At 41.0% G+C, this 25,813-nt stretch overlaps 1 protein-coding gene and 1 non-coding gene across 18 annotated transcripts in view; one reads left to right on the top strand and one right to left on the bottom strand.

The window, feature by feature from the left end:
• LOC105464882 (Rho guanine nucleotide exchange factor 33) overlaps nucleotides 1-20,156 on the bottom strand; it is a 278,945-nt gene extending 258,789 nt beyond the window's left edge. For 7 of the 17 annotated variants that reach the window (XM_071076562.1, XM_071076565.1, XM_071076568.1 and 4 more), the window contains exons 1-2: nucleotides 19,896-20,152; nucleotides 14,048-14,120 (exon numbers count right to left, since the gene is read on the bottom strand). The gene's annotated coding sequence lies outside the window, so the exon portion shown is untranslated. Of the gene's footprint in view, nucleotides 1-14,047; nucleotides 14,121-19,895 lie in introns of all 17 variants that reach the window. The other 10 variants (XM_071076556.1, XM_071076555.1, XM_071076557.1 and 7 more) reach the window with 7 other exon arrangements.
• A 5,376-nt stretch (nucleotides 20,157-25,532) lies between these two features.
• On the top strand, nucleotides 25,533-25,639 carry LOC112423770 (U6 spliceosomal RNA). The gene has a single exon (XR_003014326.1). It is a non-coding gene; the product is annotated as a U6 spliceosomal RNA (small nuclear RNA).
• The last annotated feature ends 174 nt before the right edge of the window (nucleotides 25,640-25,813 follow it).

Raw genomic sequence — 25,813 nt, 5'->3', positions numbered from 1 at the left:
AGGAAAAAAGCCCTATTTTATTTTAACAAGCAAAGTTCCACTGGCAGAAATATATCCCCTTGTTCCCACTCCCTGGCTTGAAAAACCAAGAGAGAGTAGGCTCTCCTAGAGAACGGTCCCACACCAAAACTAACTGTAGTGATGTTCATCACGGCCAGCAGCCCCAAAGTGCCCAGAGCCAGTGAGAACAGGAGCAAAGCATGCAGAGTAGGTAATTCCATAGCTCAGGAGCACAGAAGGCTCAGAAATGAAATAACAAAGATCCTTCCATCCTCACTCCACTGGCATGTTAATTTTTGTCATTGTTCACCTAAGATCAGTCAGGATAGAGTCAATTGGTAGAGTTAATATGTGTCTACATCAATCAGGAAAAAAAGAACATCAGCATGCTATCACACACACAAAACCAACCGCTGGCCAGAGATTATTTTAAGTTTAAAAACGCCTCATTGAAGACATGAAAACTTCTCAAAAGTCTCAGATCAGGGCTGAAAGTCACTTCCAGGGGCTCTTCTGACTCATTTTAATGCTTGGCATACTTAAATGTGTCAGAACCAGATTTTGTGAGCCTGAATGTCTCGCGGTCTCTGTGTCTGGCCAGGGAAGATATGCTTCATCTCTTTTCTTATCCTGATTTGACTCTCTTTAATCTCAATCTTTCAAACAGATTCTCTCCCTGGATTCATCTGAGTGGAAGTTAAAAACCTCCTGGAGGCCAGGCACAGTGGCTCAAGCCTATAAATTTCAGCACTTTGAGAGGCTGAGGCAAGAGGGTCACTTGAGCCCAGGAGTTCAAGACCAGTCTGGGCAACACAGTGAGACCCTGTCTTTACAAAAAGTTTGGGTTTTTTTTTTTTTTTTTTTAAATTAGCCGGGCATGTTGGCATGCACCAGTAGTCCCAGCAACTTGGGAGGCTGAGGTGGGAGGATCGCTTGAGCCCGGTAGGTCAAGGCTGCAGTGTGTCATGATTGTGCCACTGCACTCCAGCTTGGATGACAGAGTGAGCCCCTGTCTAAAAAAAACCAAAAAGCCTCCCAGAGACACTGTGCAAGAGGCAGAGAGCCCCAGTACAATGTAAATATCTACTTCAAAAGACAATAAAGTGACCGTCGCGATACTTTCACTAAGTAAGTCCCGATTGATAGGAAGGAAAGACAAAGAAGGACAAGAGCGCTGTCCTGGGAAACGCTGGAGGGAAAGAACCCTGAGCTCCACAGACAACTCCCTCCAGTCCTAGAGATGGCCCCGATCTGCAGAGGAGTACATTAACATGGAAAAACTTCAGTCCTCAGGAAACGTTCCTTCTGCTAAAGCAGAGGCAGTTGCAGGACTCCCAAGATCTGAACCAGGTGGCTGAGTTAGTAGTACCTTGTGAAATGGATCATCAGTCACCAAAGCTTAATTTAGGTGAGAGGGGAAACCAGGTTACTGCTGCCCCTCCTGGGAGAATTTTTTCATAGTTCAGATGAAATGACATCCAATTTGGAACTGCCTTTGGCACTTTCAGAACAGCTAGAAAGGAGAAAAAGAGTACAATCCAATTTTCAGAATGACTATAATTTCCCACTACTGCCCAGTGAACAAAGACTCCCAGTGAGCAAAGCCTTCAAAAGTTGGAAATCATAGTTAAACCTTGAAAATCGATGAGTTCAGTTAGAAAAATAACCCACAGCCTGTGCATACTTGACAGGGGTCAGCGATGGTCCCTGGGTACTAAAACCACAGCACTTTCCCCTACAGAACTAGTCCACTCACAGGCCTTATGCATTCCTACCTAGGGATCTCGGTCCTACAACCCTCTGCTCTCTGTCAACCAAGTCTTGCTCAACCCTCAAAGGGCAACTCATGTCTCATACCGTCTCATACCCTTCATGAAGCCTGCTTTGGCCATTCTCCTCAACTGTCATCTGTCATCTCTCCTCAGCTAAACCAAGGATCATCTTGATTTTGAGACAGGGGGTCTCACTCTGTCACCCAGGCAGTGGTGCAATCATGGCTCACTGCAGCCTTGACCTCCCAGGCTCAAGCGATCTTGCCACCTCAGCTGCCTGAGTAGCTGAGACTACAGGCATGCACTACCAGACTCAGCCCTTTGTGTGTGTGTGTGTGTGTGTGTGTGTGTGTAGATAGAGACAGGGTTTCACCATATTGCCCAGGCTGGTCTCGAGCTCCTGCACTTGAGCAATCCTCCTGCCTTGGCCTCCCAAAGTCTTGGGATTATTACAGGCATGAGCCACTGCACCCAGCCAAGTCTCATCTTATAACCAATTATTATCGCAAAGTCCAGCAGCAGAAGCCTAGATATGGGAAAGAGTCAACATTTTTGTTGATCAATGAAAAGCGTAAATTCATCATTAGTTTGATTATTTCTTTTATAATTTCAGCTTATCTCATACATGCCCTCCCTAGAGATAAGGCATACTGAACCCCACCAATTAGTACATTTTTACCACATCTGAAAAGTTTGGAACAATGAGAAAAGGGCTAGAGACTTGCCATAAGGAGGCCAGAACACGCTGGGGCTGGTTTTGCTAAGAAGGGCTGGTTTTGCTAAGAAGCTATTTTTTGATTCCTCAATCCATTGTTGCATTATTTCAATGTCCTTGTTTGGAACAAGTTGGGACAGGAATAAGTTAATAAAAAATAGGGCCGGGCGCGGTGGCTCACGCCTGTAATCCCAGCACTTTGGGAGGCCGAGACAGGCAGATCACGAGGTCAGGAGATCGAGACCATCCTGGCTAACACAGTGAAACCCCGTCTCTACTAACAATACAAAAATTAGCCGGGCACGGTGGCGGGGGCCTGTAGTCCCAGCTACATGGGAGGCTGAGGCAGGAGAATGGCGTGAACCCGAGAGGCGGAGCTTGCAATAAGTGGAGATCGCGCCACTGCACTCCAGCCTGAGTGACACGGCAAGACTCGGTCTCAAAAAAAAAAAAAAAAAAAAATAGAAGAGAAGTGTTCCATCCCCCTGCCTTCAAACTGAATTACATACTTCTCCTTTGTTCCAGGTAGTTAGATAGCAATCCTGTTCTTCAAATTTTTTTTTTTTTTTTTTTTTTTTTTTTTGAGACAGAGTCTTGCTCTGTCACCCAGGCTGGAGTGCAGTGGCACAATCTTGGCTCACTGTAACCTCCACCTCCTAGGTATTTTTTTGTAGACATGGAGTTTCACCATGTTTCCCAGGTCATGTTATCCTGATTTCCAACTCCTGGGTGAAAGTGATTTGCCCACCTGGGCCTCCCAAAGTGCTGGGATTACAGGCATGAACCACCACACCTGGCTTCTTCAGCATTTTTTAAAGTATGTGAGGAAAGACACTGAACAACCTCACTTGAAGTCTATTCTGGGACTGCTTAAGCATATGCTGTAAGGCAGTCAGTCCCTGTGCAGATTATGCTCTTTTCATCTTGTTCCGATGCCACTGGAAAATGATTCCTTTACCTGAAGACAAGTTGATCTAACAGGGTACGCACACGCTGCCCCACACCATTTCCTGCCTTTAATGCTCTTCAGAGGGTCTTCCATTTTGATTTTTGATAATGCAATCTATGAACATTTTCATCAGGCTTCCCGCTGTAGAACTAAATAAAAGCGTTCCTCAAAGAGTCAGGAAGGCAGGGCACCTGCTGGCCCATGCAGTCTGGGAATAGAAGAATACTAGACTGAGATCTAACCCTGACTTCTTACTGTGGGGCCTTAGGAAAGCCAGGCCCCCTCTCTGGGCTTCCATTTCCTCATCTGTAGTATGAGGAGGCTTTCAAAGTCCTGGTAGCTCTAAAATGCTGAGGCTAAAATTTAACAGGATAATTCCAAATATCACTCAGCAGTGTGGTAACACGGTGATATCACCACCAATGGCCTCCCTTCCCCAGCCCTCCAGCCCCCAAAGCCTTCTGTTACTGTTCTTTTGTTTAATCCAAAGAAATCATCACCTCACCCTAAGCTGAAATTATGCTAAACAGTTCATCATTTCTCAATTCCTAGTATTTTCACTATATAGTTTTACCTATGTTTTAGTATTCAGGTCTTTAAGGAAAGGAAACAAAACTGAGTTTTTCTCTTTCTTTCTTTCTTTTTCTGGGTAAGTGAATGTCCCTGGTCATGCTTATATTTCTTTCCAATGAATACTGTCACTGCGCTGTTCCATGGTCACCTGAAACTCAGTCTGTTGAAATCACATTGGTATCTTTAACCTCTCTAGACTCCCCCTTCAGGTTCCCCTAGCTCTGCCACCAGCACCACCACTGACCCATGCTTAAGACCCTGAATGATTACCTCTCATCCTAAAATCCACCAGTTGTGAAATCCTTACAAGTCTTCCTTGGAAAGGTTTCTTTCATTTTCTCCTTTGTTTTTCATTGTCGCCTCTTTGGTTCCGCCCTGACTGCTTCCCCATGCCTAAACATCTCTAGGAGCATCCTAGTTAGTTTATCCATCCTCTTCACTGCTACTACATTGTTTTCCTTTAAATGTCACTTAGATGATCTTTTGCTCCTGCTCAAAAACTGCAATAGGCGTTTCCTTTTTTCTTTTTTCTTTTTCTGATACAGAGTCTCGCTCTGTCTCCCAGGCTGGAGTGCAGTGGTGCGATCTCGGCTCACTGCCCACCTCTGCCTCTCAGGTTCAAGCAATTCTCCCTGCCTCAGCCTCCCAAGTAGCTGGGATTACAGGCACCCACCACCATGCCTGGTCAATTTTTGTATTTTTAGTAGAGATGGGATTTTGCCATACTGGCCAGGCTGATCTCAAACTCCTGACTTCAGGTGATCTGCCTGCCTCAGCCACCCAAAGTGCTGGAGTTAAAGGAGTGAGCCACTGCACCTGGCCTGTTTTTTTGTCTTCATAAAATAAAATCGAGATCTCAAGGTCCTCCATAATGTCCCTGGCCCGCCCCTCCAGCCTCATTTCTGATGTGTAGGAGGTCTGCCAGCCGCCTCAGCCTTGTTCGCCACTTGCATTCCTACTTTGTCTCTCCCTCTCCCTGCTGCCTGGTCTCCCCCGCTCACCCCACTCCAATGGACAAATCCTTACTCATTCTCCAAAGTCTAATGCAGGCCCATTCCCTCTCTAGAACTTTCCCCCTTCAATCCAATAGGAAATTATCTTTCCTTTCGTGGAATAGCTATAAAACTCAATAGGAATCAAAACAAATTTTTCTACTGTTATTCATTTTATGTAAATAATCTCATTTTCGAAGTTCATTGTAAACTTCTTTGAGAAAAGAGGCTATTTTTTTCCACCTCTTATTATCCCTGGTACATAGGATATATTCTAACATAGAGTAGAAGTTCAATAAAGGCTTGTTGACAAAGACACTACACTGTCCTAAACACTGGCAGTGGTAACTATCTAGCAAATAATCCCCCTCAACTAATGAATTATTGATAATTAATTGATAAGGTGTTCTCGCATCTAAAAATCATGGATGTAGAGATTAAGGGAGAAATAATTGGTAGAAGAAAATCCAGACTGGGAGAGTAGAACAAAGGGATTTAGTGTTCTATCTAGGCCCTAAAGGACATTAGCAGAGTTGCAGGGTCATAAAATAGGATGATCTGCAATAGCTTAGCCCTTGTTATATATATTAGATTCTAGTGTTTTAAATTTAGAAGCAAACTCAATCCTTTTCTTCCTTCACCCACTTGGGAATGCACCTTAGAATCCTCACTGCCTGGTGTTTGTCCACTTCTTTCCTCTTAACACCTGGAGGGCTTGCCTTTGGCCCCTAGTGTCTGCCATCCATCTGTTCCTGGATGCTCCTGTCTCCAAAACAAATTATGTGATGGGCTTTGAATAAGCCAGTAGATGCAGAATAAATCTAAAAAAAAAAAAAAAAATCCATCCCTTGAAAATAGTATTTCCAGCCTAGTCCTTGCATCTTTAACTCTTTCCTATACATTTTTTAGCTTAGGTACTTCCTTTAGCGTGTGGTATAAATCTGGATGTAAAATTCACATGCAAAACAGATCCCTGCTTCTTAAAATCCTGTAAATTCAGTTATGATAGTTTAGTTTTAATGTACTGTTAATTGTCCATTGGTAAAAATTAAATAAATAAGTAGATGCAATACATTTGAGAAGTCATTAAAAGGTTTAAAAGACTGTTTGGAGCCGGGCGCGGTGGCTCACGTCTGTAATCCCAGCACTTTGGGAGGCCGAGGCGGGTGGATCACAAGGTCAGGAGATCGAGACCACGGTGAAACCCCGTCTCTACTAAAAATACAAAAAACTAGCCGGGAGCGGTGGCGGGCGCCTGTAGTCCCAGCTACTCAGGAGGCTGAGGCAGGAGAATGGCGGGAACCCGGGAGGCGGAGCTTGCAGTGAGCCGAGATCGCGCCACTGCACTCCAGCCAGGGGGACAGAGCGAGACTCCGTCTCAAAAAAAAAAAAAAAAAAAAAAAAAGACTTTTGGAATCATAGAAGCCCAGAGAAGCTCATTTTGGAAATCCTGGGCTATAAGGGATGTGAGGAAGAAGAGCTAGGTTGAACCTCAAGCTATGATTTATCTCCACTAAGACCTATTTCTTTCCTATCTCTTGGCAACTTCAGAGCCTTCTCAAATTGACAATATCCTCCTACCCGACATCAAGGATAAAAAAGATCTAAGGTCTCTGCTTAAATGTCACTTTATTAGAAAGGCCTTCTTTGACCCATACATATAAGAGAGGAGTCCTGGCCTCTATGCCCTATCTCCCTTTCACTGCTTTATTTTTCTCCACAACATTTACCAATCAAATGATAATGTTATATATTTCTTTGCTCATTGACCATCTTGGCTTATCAGCGCCACCGCATGAGGGCTTGGACATTTTTGTTCGCTGTGTATTCCCCAAGACCTAAACCAGTGTCTAGCACAGAATAGGCCTTGAATAAATAGGTGCTGAATAAATGAATAAACCAATCTCACAGTTCGGAAGGATCAAACGAAACAAACTGCACCCACCACAACTACTTGCAATATGGGCTAAGGAATCAGTGTAGAGTGGTAAAGAAAATCAAACGGAAAGATTATACAGAGATCAGCCAGCCAAGCCCTGTCACTTTACAAATACAGAAAATGAGGTCCAGAGAGGAAAAGTGACTTGGCTACGTCATAAGCTTCTGTTTTGACAGAAAAAATAAAATGATTCACTACAGAGTCCCAATTTCTTATATACATATGATGATTATGGAATCGGATAACACGTCTTTCATCTCAGTGAGGCAGGCCTCAGAAGTAAGTGGTATAAAATGGCCGTCAGGTCAGATGCCTTGCCCAAATATATCAACTTCACTGCCTGTCATCAACATTATGACTCTATTCCTTTGAATCCTGAGAGATTTTTAAAAACACACTTTAATCTGTTCTCAGCTAATACTTCAGCCAGTTGAGAGCAACACCGAGAGCCATGCTAGTTGTTAATAGGGAGTAGAAATGGAGAATTTGAGTCTGAAGTCTGGAAGATGTGAATTAAAATCCCAAGTCCATGGTTTAAATAGCTGGTTGACCTTGGGAAAATTACTTATCCTCTCTGAGTCTGCTAGCTCAGTCTCTGGAATGACCGTAAGTCTCTAGTGGTGATTATTGCTATGTTTTGCAGTTTGGTCCTAGTACAAAGCTGCAAGTTCAGCTCTAGCCTGAGATCAGTAGAGATAAGAGAACAAGCAAATGCAGAACTCTCCTGAGGAGTCCAGATGTAAAGGTCTTCCAGGATAGGGATGTGTTAGCTTCCAAGGTCTGAAGCACCGAGCTCAGAAGTGAGCCCCACCCGGGAGTTGGTTACTGCTGCAGCTGTCAGAATGCAGAGCTCCCATCCACAGCGCAGCTTCAGCCCAGCAGTGGGTAGGAAGGGAGCTCACCAGCAACCAGCTGCTTGGCAACTCTGGGCCTAAAGTTGGGGTTAGAGTGGGATGAAGGAGCTGCCCTGGCACCAATTTATCAGAGGTGCTAAAACATCCCCGGAAATGTGAGAGGGAGAAAACTAGGTTTATCAGGATTTCTCTTCAGGAAAGTCTCTTGTGTGATTGAATGGTATGCTTCCTTCTGGCAGTTTTTTTTTTTTTTTTTTTTTGAGACGGAGTCTCGCTCTGTCACCCAGGCTGGAGTGCAGTGGCCGGATCTCAGCTCACTGCACGCTCCGCCTCCCGGGTTCACGCCATTCTCCTGCCTCAGCCTCCCGAGTAGTTGGGACTACAGGCTCCCGCCACCTCTCCCGGCTAGTTTTTTGTATTTTTTAGTAGAGACGGGGTTTCACCGTGTTAACCAGGATGGTCTCGATCTCCCGACCTCATGATCCGCCCGTCTCGGCCTCCCAAAGTGCTGGGATTACAGGTTTGAGCCACCGCGCCCGGCCCCTTCTGGCAGTTTTACTGATCATGAAAAAGTAAGAAAAATAAATAAATAAAAAGAAAGAAATGCTTCGATAAGCCCCTTGAGGGCAGGCGTGTGTGTGTGTGTGTGTGTGTGTGTGTGTGTGTGTGTATGTGTGTGTGTTTCAGGTGAGAGTGGGGTATCCTAAATGCAGGTTTGAATAGCAACACATGGTCACCAAAAAGCCTTTAGCCTTCAAAGAAGACTGAGTCTGGTTTTCTGGTGGGATTTTCATTTTGCTGAGTGGTGTAGCCAGTGTGAGGTCAGAGCTGAACTTTACTGATCCTGGACAGGAAGCTGAGCTGAGTACTGCTCTCAAGAGCCTCCTCTTCCACCATTCCTCCAGGAAGAGACCACCCTCTCTTCATTCAAGTGTGAGATATTGAAAGAAAATCCATTTAAGCAAGTGTCAGACTTTTACTCTGCCTCAGGTATCTTAATTCAGCTCTGTCTGTGGGACCTTAATCTCAAATCTCAGAAACCCCATCTTACTAACTCCACCTCGTCGGCTCTGCAAATCACTACCTCCCCATATCCTGTGGAACTGCTCCTCTAATCAGAATCTGGAGAGGTTGTCTGGGTGGAGCTCCTGGTGTGTCCCTGTAGCCAGTTAGACATTGGTTGATACAATTTTGCTGCTTGTAACAGCTAGTGACTGGACTAGCTGAACTTACTTGGTTTGTTCCTCTATTTCAGAGTAATTCAAATAAAACTTTATAGTAGTTAGTATATGTGATATACATGTGTAGATGATCACAGTTCATGCCTTTCACCAAACACTTTCATGCCTCTGTGCCTTTGTTCCTCCCATCTTCTATCCCTCAAATATCTTTCTTTTTCTAATGAAATACTTCTCATCCTTCAGGGCTCAATTCAAGCGCCTCTTTCTCTATGAAGCTTGCCCCAATCCTCTAAGTCGTAATTAGTCAATCCCTCTTCTACTACATTCTCAGACTACATTATTAGTATTTCTTCCTGCCAGGAATTATAGGCAATAGTCTCTATGTATTTACTTATTTATTTTTCGAGATGGGGTCTTGTTCTGTTGCCCAAACTGGAGCGAATGCAGTGGTATAATCCTAGCTCACTGCAGCCTCGATCTCCAGGGCTCAAGCAACCTTCCTACCTCAGCCTCCCAGGTAGCCGGGACTACAGGTGCACACCACCACACCAGACTAATTTTAAATTATTTTTTGTAGAGGCGAGGGCTCGCTTTCTTGCCCAGGCTGGTCTTGAACTCCTTGGCCTCAAGCAGTACTCCCCCATCAGCCTTCCAAAGTGCTAGGATTACAGTCATGACCCACCATGCCCAGCTGACCATTTCATATTCATATCCATTGTATCTGGCAGGTAATGATTCTTTTTTTAATTTCTTTTTTTTAAATCCACAAATTATAAATTGTATATATTTAGAAAGTATAGTGCAATGTTACGATATGTGTATTCAACATAGAATAAGTAAATCAAGCTAATTAGCCTACCTGTCACCTCATATATTTGTCATTGTTGTGGTGAGAACATTTCAAATTTATTCCCTTAGTAATTTTGAAATATACGATATATTAACTAAAGTCAGCCTGTTATGCAATAGATCTCAAAAATGTATTCCTCCTGTCTTACTGAAAAGTGTACCCTTTGACCAACATGTCTCCATTCCACCCCCTCACCCATCCACCCCCAGCCTCTGGAAACCATCATTCTACTCTTGACTTCCATGAGTTTGACTATTTAGATTCCACATGTAAGTGAGCTCATGTAGTATTTGCTGTTTGGTGCTGGCTTACTTCTCTGAGCGTAATATCTTATGATCCTAGAGTGCTGGACTTGAAGCCTCAGAATAAACATGGCATATCTCCTTATAGCAGCAATTTTACTCTTTATATTAGCAATTTTACTTTTTATACTAACAATTTTACTTAATTTTCAGCAATTAAAAAATTATCAAATATTTTTAATGTTCAGATATTTTATGGAGGGGAGTGCAAAATTAGCTGGACTTTTAAAGATAACTACATTTAAATCATTTGTTCACATTCCTCTGACATGGGAACTATTTGCAGTGGGCACTCAACACAAGTTTGAGTTGAATTTAATTTCAGGAGATGTTTATAATCAATTATTTCTTTCCCTAAAAAAAACCCACAGAACTTTATTTATTCATATTAACAGCAAGAAGACCATTCTTTTTTTAAAAAAATTAATGAGTTAGAAAAGGCAAACTGGAAAAATCAATGTTATTTCACCTAAATTGTACATTTTGGCTTAACAAAGCTCACTATTTAAACATGTCTGAGAAACCTTTCAGAGCACTACCCTTTGGCAAAGACCAAATGATTCTTTGTATTTAAAAAATTTTTTATAAGATACATTATACACGTAAAATAGCATATGCAATACATGTACAGTTTACTTTTCCAAGTCTTTACAGTATCTGATAAGTAAAAAATTTAACTGAATAATAAATAAGTATTTATCCAGTGAAATATCCTTGAGACTTTATGAAGCCACTGCCAAGAAGTAGAGCATAAAACTAATATTTTCCTTTTTTTTTAAGTATATCAGGTTAAGTACAGCCAAATAGAAATGAATCAGCTATGATGTTATCTGCAAGCCTTGCTTTATACTACATTGCTTTCAAATCTCAATTATAAAAGCAATACATGCTTAATGTAGAGATGTTAAAAGCCTGACCCACTGGACCCTTTTTTTCTTTCCTGCTCATTGTAGGTGGAAGGGTCAATGGGAAGTCACATGGCCCATCTGGAGCGCCTGGAAGACAGCAGAGGGCATGACAATGGCTACATCAGGAGCGAGCGATCCACCTTGAGTGACTGACACTAGCTAATCTGTGCATGGGACTTACTGCAGCCAAGGAGTCAATGTGCTGCCCAAATTTTGTGTTTGACATATACCCCTTTTATCTCATACAGTTTCAGAACTTTATTCTCCCAACTTCCTTTGTAAAAGCAATGACTTTGCAATCAATTCCATTTTATTTTAGCAATATATATATTTTCAATAATATATCATTTAGTCAATGATCCCCTCCAAAATCAGAATCAAATAGTCTTATCTACTTTTTATACCTTATTCCATCATCCGAATTATTATTCCCATGATGATTTATTTAGCCATGCACTAATATAGACTTTCTGCCTACCGATGAAAGTCTTGATCAAAATCATTCCGTGACTCCTGAAGTTCAAATGTCCTAAACCAGCGGACAAACCCCTTTGAGTTCTGGCTTCTGCCCAGCTCTGCAGACTCACCTTTAGTCGCTCCCATACACACTGGGCTCCTATCACAAAGACAGTCATGGTTCCCCATCGATTCTAGCTTCTGGGGCTGTTCCCTCTGCGGACATCCTTCCCCTGCACCAGGCTAGTTGTCAAACTCCTAATGTCCTTCAAATTTTTGTGCAAATGTCATTCTTCCCTGTCTTTCTTGATATGTCCCAGGAGAGTTAAGCCCTGTTTTTCTGTGCTGTGGTATAGCATCTTGTCTACATTTCCATTATAGTATTTCTATCCAACTATACATTTAAAAGTCTCACTTCTACAAGATCAGGGGTCCATACCCTCAAGGTTTCCACGAATCCTCTAAATTATAGGCAAAATTGTACAGGTTCATTTTCTTCTTGGGAAAGAGTTCAGAGCTCACAGCAGTCTCTCAAAGGAGTCTATAATTACTCTCTCAAAAATAAACTTAGAACCACTGCACTAGATTGTGAGTCCCTGGGAAACAGAGAGTGAGTTCTAGAGTTCTTTGTGTCTCTGCAGATAGATGCCTAATGTTAGCTGAATGAGCATTTCAGTTATTGTGTAGAGGTAGATGCTTATTCTAGTAAAGATATATAGTAAATTCAGCCTCCTCTGTTTTTTGATTTAAGTAGATAGAAAGTGTGATTCTGTGAAAAGTGTGAATATTTTTCATACATTCAAGTGTGATACTGTGAAAATCCTTCCATATCTTTCTCTTGCCAACTGTACGATGAAAAGTACACTGGGTTGAGCCAGGTGTGGTGGCTCAAGCCTGTAATCCCAGCACTTTGGGATGCTGAGGCGGACGGACCACTAGGTCAGGAGTTCGAGACCAGCCTGACCAATATGATGAAACCCCATCTCTACTGAAAATACAAAAATTAGCAGGGCGTGGTGGTGTGTGCCTGTAGTCCCAGCTACTCGGGAGGCTGAGGCAGAAGAATCACTTGAATCCGGGAGATGGAGGTTGCAGTGAGCCAAGATTGTGCCACTGCACTCCAGCCTAGGTGACAGAGTGAGAATCAGTCTCAAAAAAAGAAAAAAAAGAAAATTACGCTAGGCAAAAAGAAAGATATGGAAGTATTTATACCAAACTACTAACAGTGGTTATGCTTGGAAAGAGGAATGGGGTTAGGGGTAGGACGGGCTTTTAAATCTTACTTAAACTCTTCTGTCATGATCACGTTTGTATTTTATTTTACAATGAGCACTTTTGGGTTTTGAAATTTAAAAATAGTGTTTTAAATTATGAGACTTTTTTCTTAAGTGTGTCAGACATCTAGCTTCCAATCCCAGCTCTGCTACTTACTTCGTTTTATGACTTGGGAAAGTTTTTGTGTTTTTTTTTGTTTTGTTTTGTTTTTTGTTTTTTTTTTTTGAGACGGAGTCTCGCTCTGTCACCCAGGCTGGAGTGCAGTGGCGCAATCTCGGCTCACTGCAAGCTCCGCCTCCCGGGTTCACGCCATTCTCCTGCCTCAGCCTCCCGAGTAGCTGGGACTACAGGCGCCCACAACCGCGCCCGGCTAATTTTTTCTATTTTTAGTAGAGACGGGGTTTCACCATGGTCTTGATCTCCTGACCTTGTGATCCGCCCGCCTCGGCCTCCCAAAGCGCTAGGATTACAGGCGTGAGCCACCGCGCCCGGCCGACTTGGGAAAGTTTTAATCTTCCTAAGCCTATGCTCCCTCAACTGTCAAGTGGGCATAATAGTTACCTAGCCCACATGGTTATTAAGTGACAAAGCCCAGCATGAAGTAGGAACTCAGAATACATCACTTCAATGGAAAGTAAATGTCATCTGTTTTTCGCAATCATCAAAGACATCCAAAATAGAACTTAATTAAAACATAGTATGACTGAGTGCAGTGGCTCACACCTGCAATCCCAGCACTTTCGGAGGCCAAGGCAGGCGGATCACTTGAGGTCAGGAGTTCAAGACCAGCCCGGCCAATGTGGTGAAACCCTATCTCTAATTTCAAAAATTAGCTGGGCATGGTGGCGTGAGCCTGTAATCCCAGCTACTCGGGAGGCTGAGGCAGGAGGATTGCTTAAACCTGGAAGGCAGAGGTTGCAGTGAGCTGAGATCACACCACTGCACTCCTGGGTGACAGAGCAAGACTCTGTATAAACAAAACAAAACAAACAAACAAACAAAAACAGTTCATTCTTGTCTCAATGCTATAAGCATTCATTCATATATACAATCAAGTCTGATGCAACGCAGCTGGTTTAGAGGTGGCTATTTGCCCTTACTGCTAGCTAATTAAGTAATCTCACAATTTGTTTATTTGACGGTTATCAAACCAAGAAGGGTTATAAAATTCTACAAAGAAATTTATAATACTTCTGCTTCAAGAATGATCACTGGTTTAAGCTAAACTCTCAGTTTGCCTGTGTTCTTATTAGAAAACAGTTCTTTGCAATTTTCACTCACCTCGTGCCCTGTCTCCACCGGGAGACATCACAGCATGTTTTTTGAAGTCTTCTTCTTGTTTTCTCTAGAAGTTCTGTAAAAAAAACAAAACGCCATTGATAATGATAGCTACCTTGCATTTTATACGATCATTTTTTTCCTATAATTTGTAATTAAAAGTTCTCATTATATATGCAATTCACTGTTGTTATAAATTTCTAATAGGTTAAAAAACATATACAGTAAAAAAGTAAAAGTCTTTGTTTCTTTTAGTCTTTTAATTTTTAAGTCACTTGGTATTGAGTAAGTACAATCACGTCAGTATTCATATGTTTGGGGGACTATTAAAAATAAATTTCTATGTATTTAAAAACATAGCTGGAGAACTCCAACATGGCTGAGGGGGCATTGCTGAATCAGAAGAGTTCAAAGCAGTTGATGCGACCTTAAAATATTGAAAGCCACAAATCTAGAGTCTTTTCTAATATTCCACATTAAATCACCTACTTCAAGTGACAAGTGAAATGTGTTTGTAATAGGTTTTTCTTTAGAGGCCAATCAAAGTGATCTATACTCAAAATTAAGAACAAATCTATTTAGAAAACATTCTATGATTTATATAATTTTTGCTGCAGTACAGGCAGTTTGGCCAATTCACCGAATCTTCCTGGACTTCGGTTTCCTGACCTGTATGATTGGCTTAGTAATAGTAATACTCGCCTCACAGCGTGGATGTGAAGAGTCAGGGACCTGAAGCCCGGAGGGAGGGAGACTGGGATGTAGAGTGCGGGGAGGGGCAAAGCCTTACTTGGTCACCTTTTGTCATTTTATCAAGAGGCCTTTATCCTGGGTGAATCTGTTTATTCCCAGCTTGGCTTGCTCTTTTTTTCCTTTAACTTAACAGATTTTTTTTTCTTAAAAGATTACTTTTGTACATAATGCTGTACTTTGTCTAAAGGAATATAAGAGGCCATGTAAGGCTGGATACTGGCTCTGACAGACACTGCTAGTTGCCACCCAGGATTCATTCTCTTTTTTTTTTGGAAACCCAGTTAAAAGACTGTATTCCCCCTCTTCCTCACAGCTAGTGTAACCATGAGTCTAGATTTCTACCCATGCAATACAAGGAGAAACACTGAGTGATCACTGGGAATTTTCCTAAAAGGGAGAACACACCTTTTTTCCCCATTCTTCATTCTTGCTGGCTGAACACCAGTGAGATAGGTGGAGACCTAGCAACCTTCTTGGACCAAGAGTTGATATACTAAGGATGGCAGAAGAGCAGATGAGAGGAACCTGGGTGCCTCACACCAAGGAACTCATCTAACAGCACTGGACTGCCTACCTTTGTGGGGTTGTTTGTTTGTATGTTTGTTTGTTTTTAACGTAAGAGAGAAATACACTTCTAGCTTGTTTAAGCCCCTATTCTTCCCCCCCGCCCCCGCCCCCTAACCCCGGCATATACAGATTAACCCAACCCTTACTGATATGCTGGTCTTCTAGGAAGCTATCCAGAGCCCAAAAGCAAAAAAAATTTTTTTTGAATAAAAGGCAGGTTTTCTCTCTGAAGCCCAGGCTGGAGTGCAGTGGTGTGATCGTGGCTCACTGCAGCCTCAACCTCCCGGGCTCAAGCAATCCTCCTGCCTCAGCCTCTGAGTAGCTGGAACTACAGGTGCATGCCACCATGCCTGGCTAATTTTTTGCTTTTGTTTTTTTGTTTTTGACAGAGATGGGGTTTTGCCATGTTGCCCAGGCTGGTCTCGAATTTCTGGGCTCAAGTGATCCCAGTGTCTCAGCCTCCTAAAGTGTTGGGATCACAGATATGAATCAGCCTGGCAAGAACGACTTTTAATTCTGGAAAGTTTTCTTATATTTCCTTGGAGCCTATGTGTGCTTTCTGCTAATTAACAACAAAGTCTTCAGTCTTCAGACTTCAGAAGCCTTCACTCCAGCCCTTGTTTGTGCCCTGTCTCCCTTGAATTGCCTACATTTTAGATACTACTCACTCATTTGAGCTCCTCAGATAGAAACCTGGAAAACGAGGCAACTCGATCGGGAAAAAAAGAAGAAAGTTTGCCTAAAATTAAGTTTTTAGGGGTTTAAACAGAGTTCACATGCATTCAACAAGTATTTAATAAGCATATACCATATAAAAGGCATTGTACCAGGTGTTGGGAGAAATGCAAGGATGTCATTGTTTCTGCTTCCAGTCTAGTAGGGAAGATGAGACACACAAATAACTGTAACATGTCATGGATTGTGACAAATGAAAAAGAAAAGTGTAAAGTGCCTAAAATTTTCAGAGAAAAGATGTATTCCTTTGTGGGGATTAGAGAAAGCTTCATTAAGAAGACAGGATTTGAGCCAGGCTTTGCACGATACGTAGAAATGGTCAAAAGGGGATCACCAGAGGGGCCAGGCACAGTAGCTCACACCTGTAATTCCAGCATTTTAGGAGGCTGAGGCAGATGGATCGCTTGAGCTCAGGAGTTCGAGGCCAGCCTTGCCAACATACTGAAACTCTGTCTCTACTAAAAATACAAAAACATGGTGGCGGGTCCCCGCTCTCAGGAGGCTGAGGCAGGAGAATTGCTTGAACCCAGGAGGCAGAGGTTGCAGTGAGCCGAGACTGTGCCACTGCACTCCAGCCTGGCAACAGGGTGAGACCCTGTCTCAAAAAAAAAAAAAAAAAAAAGAGGATTACCAGAGGAACAAAGCACAAGGCCTAGGTGGACTTAGGAACCCTAGGGAGCAAGGAAGGTAGAGTAAAAGGTGTCGTTAGACAGGTAGATTGGGGGCAGATAGAGGGCCTTAAATCTCTTCTTTGGAGCTTGCTTTGCAGTGGAGAGAATAAGTCATTGAAAATGTTTAAGCAGTGGTATAACAAGATCACATATCTCTGGTAAGAAGATGACTTTGTGGCACGGTAGAGGAAAGAGCAGCTGCAGAGAGGCCAGTGAGCAGGCACCTTTAATAACCCAAGTAAAAGATGATGATGACCTGAATTAGGGAAGTGACTCTTAGAAAGGAAAGGAGGGCACAGATAGAAGTAACATTTCAAAAGTTGCTCCATGAGCCAAACGTATGCTTCACCCAAGAAAAAGAGTTGGATAGTCACTCTCAGATTCAGAAGGAGGAAATATGTCCATAAGATAATTTTTAAAATTACTCTAAACTTATTTGAACCGGAAGACTAAAAGAAGGCTGAATATGCTATAATAATGAACTTGTTGGTTCTACAATTTTAGCAGAACCTTAACTTTTGTTTTTCTCATATGTCAGTTGGGGGTGCACTGACTAACCCTGCTACGAGATCGGGAAAGCACATTAAAAAATATCTCAAAAAAGAAATACAGCCATCCTTTCTTTCCCATTGTTCATCCTTTGCCCAGGTGTTACGGTACTTAGCAGATGTCAGTTAGGTTTTTCCCCAGTTATCTATTCACCACCTTTAGGCATCATCTCTACCCACCCCCACCTACTCACACACTCCATAAGAAATCCAATGAAAATTTATGAGGAGGAGATTTTTTAGAGAGTGTAAGAATTTTCCAGTATTTGCTTCTTTATCGCTCGCTAAAACCATGCCAACATAGCCTGGGGAAAGGTGGAAAGGGCTGGCATTGCCCCATATAAGGGAATTATATCCTCAAATCATTTGAGATAAGTAGGCCCCAAAGACAAATCCACAACAGTTACTCCCTCATTCTCAGGAAATAAATTCTAGAGATTTCTTCAAATGGATACATTTGAGAATCCGATTAGCTGCCACTTTCTCTTTTTCTGATTATTTTAGGAAGACTCAAACAGATGTTAATACTTACTACCCTATCTTTTTGTCAATAAAGGCACGAACAGACAACAAAATAATCACGAACATACCAATCAGAAGAGTGCTTCCTGTACTATTAGCATTTATGATTTGTTTTGTTCATCTTATTTGGGGCATTCAAAGTGCTTTACAAATAACATAATGAGTGTTTTTTCCGTCCGTGACTCCCAAGGTGATTCCTGGCACTCTCGAAAGGAACAAGTGATTAGTCAAGTCCTCGGGGCCCAGCAGCAGTAATGCGATGCATGTTGGTTAAACTATGTTTCACACTCATGTAAATTGCGTGTTGGGGGCTGGGGAATCTTCCACACTGTCCTTGAGAAGATTAGCAAGAATTATGAACTTAAAGATTCTTACATTTATAAAAATCCAAAGAGAAAGATTGAACAAATCATACTCCAGTCCTAAAATCAAAATCTAAGGATCTTAACCTGTGGTCCCAAGAACAGGATTTCAGGTCACCTGTAAATCTCCTGAAATTGTATGCAAAATTTTGTGTGATTATACCTTTTTTTTTTTTTTTTTTGCAGAAATGGTGGACTGGTTTCTGAAGATTCTAAAAGCAATTCTTGACACCAAAAAGGTTAAGAACTGCCGTCATTAAAGAAAAAGAAAGGAAGGAAGAGGGAGGGAGGAAAGGAGGAAAGGAGAGAGGAAGGGAACGAGGAAGATCAGTTGATCTCTGTATCCACACTGCTTAGTTTATTACTGGCCTGCTATGTTGAAGTACACCCTTATACACAGAGAAAAGGGAAGGTAAATAAAGGGAATTAAGAAAAAGTTAACAATAAGGCCGGGCATGGTGGCTCACGCCTGTAATCCCAGCACTTTGGGAGGCTGAAGAGGGAGGACTGCTTGAGATCAGGAGTTCAAGACCAACCTGGGCAACATGACAAAACCCCATCTCTAGAAAAAATACAAACATTAGCCAGGTGTGGTGGTGTACACCTGTGGTCTCAGCTACCTGTGGGGGCTGAGGTGGGAGGATCGCTTGAGCCCAGGTGACAAAGTGAGACCTTGTCTAAAAAAAGAGAAGAAAATTTAAAAAACCACAATAGTATGATCATCTTCTTTCAAAAGCCTCCAAGTTTTCAAATGAGTTTAGATTGCATTTTCAGAGCCCGTGGTATGAAAAATGTAGACATTAATTAATTTTGTGAAAAATGTTTAGAATAAATATTAATCAAAAACTTTTTTATCTAGTATAAATTTCTGATCATTATGTTGAATCCTTCAGAAGTAGCCTTCAATGAAATAGCTATCCCGTTTACAGCAATATGATTTTGTATTAAAAGGGGCTATTAAAAATATAAAAGGGTGATATAGAGATTTCTACATATTCAGAATACTATTTCAGCATATAAAAACTCACATAATTCCAATACTAATTATAATAGAATGCTATTCTCACTTAAGTAAAGACAGTGTTTAAGTGAAACTCAGTTCTTCTCATTACACGCCAAAGCCCCATGAAGTGCTTAGAATTATGTTTCACCAATAAAGCCCCCATGTAATTAATCAGTACACATTTCCAATCAGGATGTGTTTTTTGTTCTGTACATGGAGGAGTGAATGCTGAAGATTCCTCTATTCCTTTTCTGTGTTAGAAAGGAATAAACCAATCTCCTTCTATCCCTAATCTTTTTCATTCTTTAATTATTCTTAATCCCAAAGAGGCATGTCCATGTCAGATTTATGCTGCCTAGCATCCTTTCTTTAAGACTGCTCTCAAAATTTAACTCAGCTTCAACTATATTTATTAATATGCAGAACAACTTCAGTCTCCAGTTTATTGATAACCTGCAAAGCGCAGTTAAGACAGAATATAAAAATTAAGCAAGGAAATAAATGAAGGTTTTACAAATTGTTATAACTTTTAAATAAAAGTTATTTCTTTGAATGGCTACCTTAAATAAATGTTAGCATATATCGAATTTAAATTAGTACACCATATGGTAAGGATTGATGGGTTTTCATCTCTTATAAAATTGTTTCCCCTTTCAGTGCCCCTTAAAGCATATAAAAGCGCATACTTACCCCATGTTGCTTGCGGTGGTTATATCATCCTCAGATCAAGGCTTATCTGGGTTCTGAATTAACTTAAAGGTTATAAAAAGAAGGAGTAGAGAGGTTTGACTTCCCCTGAAACGAGACCGTAGTATGCTAACCAGGCTTTTAAATGATGAAAACTAGTGTCTCTTCTAATTATATAAGCTCCAGGTCAAATTCAAGCATCAACTAATCAAATAACTGAACTGCATTTAGTTTCAATGAGTAAAAGGAAGAAACCCATTTAGGAGGAATATCTTTGGTGTGTTAGAAAATTGAAAAGTTGTACATTGAAAAGTTATTAATATAGCAATACAAGTTAAATATTTTAAGAGTAAAATGTATATCTTGCTGCCTTAAGTAAATTGAAAAAAATTAGGGAAAATTTAGTTTGCAGCAAAACAGATACTTTTCTATATTTTCCAGAAGTTTTTGAATTTAAATTATATGTCCTGGTCCCTGAAAACATCTTCTCACCTTATCTTAACTTGTCCAGTATTTAACTCTTCATAAATTTCCATATAATAATAATATTTAATTCTAAAGCCATGCCAGCTAATGTTAAGCAACATATGCAAAAATGTCCAATTCTTAAAATCTATCTTTGAAAACTTACAAATAGGGTGTTTTGAAATTAACCATAAAGGTATTATTATGAGAAACTAACTAACATGCCATTTTTATTTTAACATTTTAGAAGACATTGCAACCCAAATTTGTGCCAATACAGCAAAAAATAAAAATATACATTTTTTGGCAATGATATATTGAGAAACACAAATATTCAGAAGATTTTGAATAGAGAAATATGACAAAGAAGTTATCTATTGCATACATTATTTTTGTCAGTTTTAGAATATAGAGTTTCAGCAAAAAACATTCAGGTCTTTATTGTAATTTTTAAAATGTAGTTGACATATACTGCTCTGGAAATGTTTAAATTATTTTATGTAAAAAGTAAAGAGATTTTCTGGACATAGAATATATGACAACACACAGATCTACTTTTTCAGAAATTGAGACATAATTTACATATCATACATAAAATTTGTCCCTGTAAAGTGAACAATTCAGTGGTTTTTAGTATATTTTCAAGACTGTGCAACCATCACCACTGTCTAATTCTAGAAACCTCATGCCTCCCAATTCCTTCCTCCCCTGGCAACCACTAATCTATTTTCTGTCCCTAAGGATTTGCCTATTAAGAGCATTTCACATAAATGGAATCATACAATATGTGGTCTTTTGTGACTGGCTCCTTTTACTTAGTACAATGTTTGTTTGTTTGTTTGTTGTTTTTGAGATGAGGTTTGGCTCTGTCACCCAGCCTAGAGTGCAGTGGCACGATCTTGGTTCACTGCAACCTCTGCCTCCTGGGCTTAAGCAGTCCTCCCAAGGAGCTGGGACTATAGGCATGTGCCACCACAGCTGGCTAATTTTTGTATTTTTTGTAGAGATGGGATTTTGCCATGTTGCCCAGGCTGGTCTCAAACTCCTGGACTCAAGCGATCCACACACCTTGGCATCCCAAAGTGCTGGGATTACAGGATGAGCCACTCTGTCTGGCCAGTACAATGTTTTTGAAGTTCATCCATGTTGTAGTATCAGTACTTCATTTTTTATGGTTGAATAATATTCCATTATGTGGACATTTTGTTTATACATTCATTAGTTGATGGACATTTGGATTGTTTCCAGTTGGGGCTATTATAAATGTCTTAGTCCATTTGAACTGCTGTGAGAAAATACCTTAGACAAGGTAATTTGTAAACAACAGAAATGTATTGCTCACAGTTCTGGAGGCTGTTAAGTCCAAGATCAAGGCACTAGCAGATTTAGTGTCTGCTAAGAACTTGCTCTCTTCTTCAAAGATGGCACCTTCTTGCAGCATTCTCTTGTGACAGAAGCAGCAAGCAATCTCCTTCACATCTCTTTTATAAGGGCATTAATCCCATCTATGAGGGCTCTGTCCTTATAATCTAATTACCTCCTAAAGGCCTCAACTCTCAATATTACCACAGTAGAGATTAGGTTTTTGTTGTTGTTGTTGTTGTTGTTGTTTTTAGACAGAGTCTCGCTCTGTTGCCCCCGCTGGAGTGCAGTGGCACCATCTTGGCTCACTGCAGATTCTACCTCCCAGTTTCAATCGATTATTGTGCCTCAGCCTCCTGAGTAGCTGGGATTGCAGGCGCACACCACCATGCCTGGCTAATTTTTGTATTTTTAGTGGAGAAGAGGTTTCACCAGGTTGACCAGGCTGGTCTCAAACTCCTGACCTCAAATGATGCACCCACCTTAGCCTCCCAAAGTACTGAGATTACAGGCGTGAGGAAATTAGGTTTAAACATGAATTTTGGAGGGACACATTCAGACTATAGCAACGAATAATGTTGCTATGAACATTCGTGTACAAGTTGATTCCTTGTGTACATACCTAGGAACTGCTGAGTCATGTAGTAACTCTATGTCTAATTTTTTTTTTTTTTTTTTTTTTTTTTGAGATGGAGTCTTGCTCTGTCGCCCAGGCTGGAGTGCAGTGGCCGGATCTCAGCTCACTGCAAGCTCTGCCTCCCGGGTTCATGCCATTCTCCTGCCTCAGCCTCCTGAGTAACTGGGACTACAGGCGCCCGCCACCTCGCCCAGCTAGTTTTTTGTATTTTTTAGTGGAGACGGGGTTTCACCATGTTAGCCCATGTTGGGATGGTCTCGATCTCCTGACCTTGTAATATTTTGAGGAACTGTATTACACAGCAACTGCACCATTTTATATTCCCACCACAAATGCATGAGGGCTCCAATTTCCCCACATCATTGCCAATCTTTGTATTGTCTGTTTTTTTTTTTTAATTTTTATTATTTTTTTAATATAGCCATCCCACCAAACAATGCATGTTCTCACTTAAAAGTGGGAGCTGAACAATGAGAACACATGGACACAGGGAGGAGAACAACACACATTGGGGCCTGTTGCCGGAGCAGGGGAAGGGAGAGTATCAGGAAAAATAGCTAATGCTTGCTGGGCTTAATACCTAGGTGATGGGTTGATAAGTGCAGCAAATCACCATGGCACACATTTAGCTATGTAATAAACCTATACATCCTGTACATGTACCCCAGAACTTAAAATAAAATAAAATAATAAAATAAAAATAGCTATCCCAGTTGATGTGAAGTGGTATCTCATGGTGGGTTTGTGGGTTTAAAGTGCATTTCCCTTAAGAGTAAGTATATTAAGCATTTTTTTGTTTACTTATTGGCCATTTGTATATCTTCTTCAGAGAAACATCTATTCAAATTCTTTGCCCTTTTTTTTTTTTTTGAGATGGGCGTCTCGCTCTGTCACCCAGGCTGGAGTGCAATGGTGTGATCTCAGCTCACTGCAACCTCTGCTTCCCATGTTTAAGCGATTCTCCTGCCTCAGCCTCCCGAGCAGCTGGGATTACAGGTGCCCGCCTTCATGCCCAGCTATTTTTTGTATTTTTAGTAGAGATGGGGTTTCACCATGTTGGCCAGGCTGGTCTTGAATTCCTGATCTCAGGTGATCCACCTGCCTCAGCCTCTCTAAGTGCTGGGATTACAGGTGTGAGCCACTGCCCCCTGCTTCTTTGCCCATTTTAAAAATTGAGTTTTTTTTTAATTTTTTTTTATTGTTGGGTTGTAAAAGTTCTTTATAAATTTTGGAAATTAGACTTTTTATCAGTGTCATAATTTTTATTGCTATGGTTTCTGGAAATCTGGAGGTAGCAGTGAGCTCAACCAGTGGGGTGGGGGTGAGAGAGAGGACCACAGGACTACGCCTTTATTAAGGTCCATGGATGTTATCCCCTAGGCTTTCCCTCTGGGGTTGTGGATTGGCTAGTTTAAAGAAAACATGTGGAAAGAGGGAACTTATTTTTGCATGACTTATGTTGACCTTTAGGTTTTATCATGGTCAGCACCTGTGAGATGTGTTGGGTTTGGGTCAGCAGGGTAAGGAACAAGTGGGCTGTATTGCAAACAACTACAAGGGGAAGGAAAGTTTTAACTAGGCCAACAGTAATGGGATATGACTGGACGTCAGACAACTTATGTCAGGCCTAAAAATGGATGCTGAGGCAGCGGCTATGTTAAGCAAACTTCTGACAATCAGATATGATTTGCAAGTATTTTATCCCATTGTGAGGATGGTATTTTCATTTTCTTGATAGTCTCCTTTAATGTATACTTTTTTAAAGATAGAAGTAACAAGAGTTAGCATCCTTGCCTTGTTCCTAATCTTAGAGTAAAAGCTTTTCAATTTTTCACTGTTGAGTATGATATTAGCTGCGGGCTTTTTATATATGACCTCTGTTATGCTTAGGTAATTTCCTTCTATTCCTAATTTGTTAAGAGGTTTTTTTTAAATAATGAACAGGTGCTCAATTTTGTCAAATGCTTTTTCTGCATCTGTTGAGCTGATTATGTGATTTTAATCCTTTATTCTGTTAATGTGGAATATCACATTAGTTGATTTTCGTATGTTGAACTATCCTTGCATCCCAGGGATAAATCTCACTTGGTCATGGTATATGACCCTTTCCAAATGTTGTTGGAAACAGGGGAAACTCTTCATGACATGGGTCTTCGCAATGATTTCATGGATAATGACACCAAAAGCACAGGCAACAAAACAAAAAGTAAACAAGTGGGACTACATCAAACCAAAATCTTCTGCACAGCAAAGGAAACAATCAACAGAGTGAAAAGGTAACAACCTACAGAATGGGTGAAAATATCTGCAAATCATATATCAGATCAGGATTTAATCTGTAAAATATATAAGGAATTCTTACAACTCAATGGTAAGAAAAAATTAATAACCTGATTTAAAAATGGGTTAGGAACTGAATAGACATTTTTCCAAAGAAGGCATATAAATGGTCAATAGGTATTTGGAAAAATGCTCAATGTCACTAATCATCAGAGAAATAGAAATCAAAACCACAATGAGATATCACCTTATACCAGACAGCATGGCTATCACCAAAAACAAAAAACAAATGCTAAGGAAGTGGATAAATTGAACCCTTGCTGTTTTGTCTCTCTAAACTCTCAAATCCTTGGCTGGAATTACCCCAAAAGCAGTGGCAGGGGGATTTCCCACAAGGGAGTCTCCAACTGTCCTGAGATAGGGCTGGCTGGAATACCAAAGAAAAAAACTCTAAGCTCTAGGGTGATCAGTCCAAAGAATGTATTAGGGAAACTTCCGTACAGAGTGCTGCAGCAATCGCTGAGACAGAAAAGGAATGTTATACCCAGGTATGTCTGCAGCAAGGGGATCAGAGTCTGGAGTTTCTATGACAGTTTGAGAAATTTGGCTCAAGGCTGGGGGCCAGTTTCAGTGTTTTGAGCAACAACCCAAATACCTTTCTCAGTGCCTGGGAATGTTCAAGGCCCAGTTTGCGTTCAAGCCTGCTGAGAAAAACCTGTAGCCAGCCGGGTCACAGAGTAGTCAAAGTACTCTGTGATTTTTAGTGAGGGCAAAGAAAGAAAGTAGGAAGAACTGGATTATCATACACTTGCCCACTGTTGCTGGGAATGTAAAATGGTGCAGCTGCTATGGTAAATGCTATGGAGGTTCCTCAAGAGATTAAAAATATAACTATTGTGCTTGCTTTGGCAGAACATATACTAAAATTGGAATGATACAGAGAAGATTAACATGGCCCCTGTGCAAAGATGACACGCAAATTTGTGAAGTGGTCCACGGTAAAATAATAATAAATAAATAACAAAAAAAAAAAAAACTATTGTATGAGTCAGCAATCCTACTTCTGGGTGTTTATCCAAAAGAATTGAAGCCAGGTACAGTGGCTCATGTCTGTAATCCCAGCACTTTGGGAGGCCAGGCAGGCCAGGGGTTCAAGACCAGCCTGGCCAACATGGTG

This window comes from Macaca nemestrina, chromosome 13 (assembly GCF_043159975.1).
Source record: "Macaca nemestrina isolate mMacNem1 chromosome 13, mMacNem.hap1, whole genome shotgun sequence".
NCBI lineage: Eukaryota > Metazoa > Chordata > Mammalia > Primates > Cercopithecidae > Macaca > Macaca nemestrina.
The sequence above is the reverse complement of the archived record's forward strand: the minus strand, read 5'-3'. Positions and strand labels throughout refer to the sequence as shown.